This window comes from Rhinopithecus bieti, unplaced genomic scaffold, assembly GCF_001698545.2.
Source record: "Rhinopithecus bieti isolate Rb0 unplaced genomic scaffold, ASM169854v2 scaffold_39529, whole genome shotgun sequence".
NCBI classification, from domain to species: domain Eukaryota; kingdom Metazoa; phylum Chordata; class Mammalia; order Primates; family Cercopithecidae; genus Rhinopithecus; species Rhinopithecus bieti.
Genome location: NW_016816430.1, coordinates 374,856 through 379,704, shown reverse-complemented (window position 1 = coordinate 379,704; position 4,849 = coordinate 374,856). Strand labels below are relative to the sequence as shown.

The 4,849-nt window shown below is 38.6% G+C and overlaps 1 pseudogene; it reads left to right on the top strand.

The window, feature by feature from the left end:
• Positions 1–3,785: 3,785 nt before the first annotated feature.
• LOC108517069 (replication factor C subunit 1 pseudogene) lies at positions 3,786–4,262 on the top strand (annotated as a pseudogene).
• Positions 4,263–4,849: the final 587 nt, after the last annotated feature.

Genomic DNA, 4,849 nt, shown 5'->3' with positions numbered 1-4,849 from the left:
TGCCATGATTGTGAGGCTTCCCCAGCCATGTAGAACTTTATGTCCAATTAAAACTGTTTATTTTGTAAAATGCCGAGTCTCAGGTGTATCTTAATCAGTAGAGTGAAAATGGACTAATACAGTAAATTGGTATCAGTAGAGTGGGGCATTGCTGAAAAGATACCCAAAAGTATGGAAGCGACTTTGGAACTGGTAACAGGCAGAGGTTGAAATAGGTTTGGAGGGATCAAAAGAAGACAGGAAAATTTGGGAAAGTTGTATCTTCCTAGAGACTTGTTGAATAGGTTTGACCAAAATGCTGATAATGATAAGGACAATGAAATCCAGTTCCTCAGACGGAGAAGAACTTGTTGGGAACTGGAGCAAAGGTGACTCTTGTTATAGCAAAGAGACTGGTGGTATTTTGCTCTACCCTAGAGATTTGTGGAAATTTGAACTTGAGAAAGATGATTTAGGGTATCTGGTGGAAGAAATTTTTAAGCAGCAAAGCATTCAAGATGACTTGGGTGCTGTTAAAAGCATTCGGTCCTTCGGACTCCAGAATTGCCGATCCACTGACAGCTGCTCCATGTGCCTGGAAAAGCTGCAGACACTCAATGCCAGCTCGTGAAAGCAGCTGGGAGGGAGGAGGTAGGCAGTAACCTGCAAAGCCATGGGGTGGAGCTGCCCAAGACCATGGGAACACACCTCTTGCATCAATGTGACCTGGATGTGAGACATGGAGTCAAAAGAGATCATTTTGTAGCTTTGAGATTTGACTGCCCCATGGATTTTGGACTTGCATGGGGCTCCACTTTGTTTTGGCCAATTTCTCCCATTTGGAGTAGCAGTATTTACCCAATGCCTGTACCCTTCATTGCATCTAGAAAGTAATTAACTTACTTTTACAGAGTCATAGGTGGAAGGCACTTACCTTGTCTTGCATGTGGACTTTTGAGTTAATGCTGAAATGAGTTGAGACTCTAGAGGACTGTTGAGAAGGCGTGATTGATTTTGAACTATGAAGATATAAGATTTAGGTGGAGCCAGAGGCAGAATGATATGGTTTGGCTGTGTCCCCACCAAAATCTCATCTTGAATTCCCACATGTTGTGAGAAGGACCCACTGGGAGGTAATTGAATCATGGGGGCAAGTCTTTTCCATGCTGTTCTTGTGATAATGAGACCTGATGGTTTTAAAAAGAGGAGTTACCCTGCACAAGCTCTCTCTCTCTTTGCTTGTTGCCATCCATGTAAGATGTGGCTTGCTCCTCCTTGCCTTCCACCAAGATTCTGAGGCTTCCCCAGCCATGTGGAACTGTAAATCCAATTAAATCTCTTTCTTTTGTAAATTGCCCAGTCTTGGGTATATCTTTATCAGTAGCATGAAAACAGACTAATACAGAGATCATTGCCTGACTCTATTAGTGATGATATTCTAATTCTATCATTTTTTCTACATTTATTAGATGAAATATAGATTTAAAAATTTCTTCTTGTCACTTATTTGTTGTATAGGAAAAACACAACAAATGCTTGATTTTTTCCTAATATATTGCAGTTATCTGTGGCTAACACACCCCAAAACTTAGTACCTTAAAACAATACCATGCCAGTCATGGTGGCTTATGTCTATAATCTCAACACTTTGAGTGGTTGAGGCTGAAGAGTTGCTTGAGCCCAAGAGTTTCAGAACAGCCTGGGTAACACAGAAAGACCGCATCTCTACAAAAAATACAAAAATTAGCCCGGCATAGTGGCTTGCACCTTCCAACTACTCAGGACCCTGAAGTGGGAGTATCACTTGAGCCTGGGAGTCAAGGCAGCAGTAAGCCATGATTGCTCACTGCACTTCAGCCTGGGTGACAGAAAACAAATTTGTTTCAAAAAACAAAACAAACAAAAACTCAATACCAATTATTTTATTGTTGTATCTCACAGTTCTGGGGGTTGGCTGCATTTAGCTAGTTGATTCACATTTGGAGTTTCTCATATGGTTGCAGTCAGACCGTGACTGGAGCTGAAGTCATCTTGAAGGCTCATCCTTACTCATGTGTATGGAAGATTTCAAGTGGGTTTTTCATCTGAAACACCTACATATGTCCATTTCCACTCTAGCCAGTGGCTTTCTCCAGCATAGTGGTTGATTTTTTAGAGTAACAGCTGTATCATATTTTATGACCTAGTCTTGGAAATCACAGACCAAAATCACAGGTCTGCCAAATTGAGGGGAGGGAGCATGGACCCCACATCCCAGTGGGAAGAATGAAAATTTACATTGTACGATCACATGAGATGGTAGATCTTGTGGCTATCATCTTAGAAAATACAGTTTGATACATTTCTTTAACACTTTTTGCTAAAATTCATTGTTATAGCATCCAACAAAGTTGATCCAATCCATTTTATCTTTATTATTATTATGAACTCATGGAAGTTAATACATTTTAAATATTCCAATCATTGCAGTTACTGTTTCCACTCATATATAAATTCATTCATCTTGACAAGTGAAAGACTCGTTAAATTACACCTTAGTTCTTTTGATACAACTGCACAGGTTTTGAAAATCTCTTTACTTCCTGTCATGGCATGATATTCCAGGCTCATCTTGAACATTTCTCATTCCAGAAACAGAATCCTTCATTTCTCTAAAAGTTTTCCTTCCTTTTAAGATAAAATGCAGTATGAGTTCCTTCCTTCTGATATTTCAAATGCAAATTTAGAACTCACAGTTTTACTCACCTCATTGATCTTGTGTCTCTATCTCCTTCCCCATGCTAAAATACTAACTCCCAGTAATACCAACATAATTAAATATATGTTCCATTCCACAAAGGTAGCAAATAATCTCAGAATAAACACCAACAATAAAATTAGTAAAAGTAATTTTTATACCCAATTTCCTATTAATATAAATATAATAATATAAAATATAATTAAAAATCGTAGCACAAGTTTTGTTTTTTAGTAAGGGGGGGGGGGCTGTCTGTCTCATAATGAATAAATAATGAAACTGTTAAATAATGAAACTGTGCTATTCCAATGTCACTTGAAATAACTCTTCCCTGTGTGGTTGTGTCACTACCTCCATGCAGTTAGATTCATTTGCTCCTTTTTCTTAAGAATTTCATTTTAAAGATTTAATGTAATTAGTAATGTAAAATATTTACATAGTGACAAAATCAAATCTGCAAAATAAGATACATTCAGGAAAGTCTAACTTTTATTTCTGTCGTTTCCTCTTCCTTCTCCTTTCCCCGTCAGTAACTTTTTATTTCAATATTGATTTGTTTATATTATGATAAAATATGTACGTATTTTAATCTCACTCCTTTGTTAAATTAGTAGATGCATACAATACATGCCTTCTCCTTTTTGCTTTTTTCACCTAATAATAAATTTGGACAAAGAAGGGTGCTATTGAATAATCATGAAGAAAGAGACCTGATTATTCAACAGCACCCCTCTTTGTCCAGGAAAATTACATACATGTGAAGCCTGTGGCAGCAGGGGGTGACATGAAAAACCATTTGATGCTTTTAAGCAGAGCAGCAGACAGCATATGTGATGGTGACTTAGTGGACAGCCAGATCCGGAGTAAGCAAAACTGGAGTCTTCTGCCTACGCAGGCCATTTATGCCAGTGTTCTTCCTGCAGAGTTGATGAGGGGGTTCATGACCCAGTTTCCCACCTTACTGAGCTGACTGGGGAAGCACTCGTCTACAGGCAAACACGATCGTATTGTTCGGGACCTGGCCTTGCATATAAGTCTCAGAACTTACTCCAGCAAAAGGACCGTAAACATGGAGTATTTGTCACATCTAAGGGATGTACTTGTACAGCCCTTGACCTCACAAAGAGTCGACAGGGTACAGGATGTTATTGCACTTATGGACACATATTATTGGATGAAAGAAGACTTTGAGAATATCATGGAAATTAGCAGCTGGGGTGGCAAACCTAGTTCCTTTTCAAAGCTGGATCCCAAGGTGAAAGTAGCCTTCACAAGAGCTTACAATAAGGGAGCCCACCTTACTCCGTATTCACTTCAAGCTATAAAGGCATCTAGACACAGCACAAGCCCATCCCTGGATTCAGAATACAATGAAGAGTTAAATGAAGATGACTCTCAATCTGATGAGAAAGACCAAGATGCTATAGAAACTGATGCCATGGATCAAGAAAAAGACAAAATCTTCAAAGCCTTCAAAACCAGAAAAGATAAGGAGCCCAGAAAAGGAAAAGGAAAAGTTCGAAGAAATGAAACCATTTTTCACTAGCAACAGCCACTTTTTACTCTCCCTCCTGACCAGTCCAGCTGGTCTAGAGAAAGCCTCGTTTTTTCCCAGAGCAACCATGTTTTAACATAGTGGGATGACCTGGTGTCCCATTATAAATAAAGGGTGGTATGTCTAGAAGGCTATGAGCAGTAGGCTTATGTACACCTCTTACAGGGGTTGATAGGACTTCTTGGGTCCTCCACTGTCCCTTGTCAATCTAGTTAGAACGTGCTTTTGAATGACTGTAGAATTGGATCTAGAAACTACACTTGGGCCTCGGAGTCAGATTTTAGTTAAAAATAATGAGCCTGGGAGCAGTAGTACTAAGGCGTCTTTTGTAGGCTTAAGAATTTATCCTAATGGCCTTTATAAGACCAATGCTGATTTTTTTTTTTAAGGTAGTTCCTATTATGTGGTGAAATTTTGTAAATAAATGATTATACAAAACAGTCGCCACCTAGAACTGGGTATTCTTTGTACACTATCAGATATCTTTCAAAGTATAAATTAGGAATAAAAATGTTCCACATGATACATGTACAAATTCTTTTTAAGATTTTCATCTTGTACAGCAAAATATTATGTTG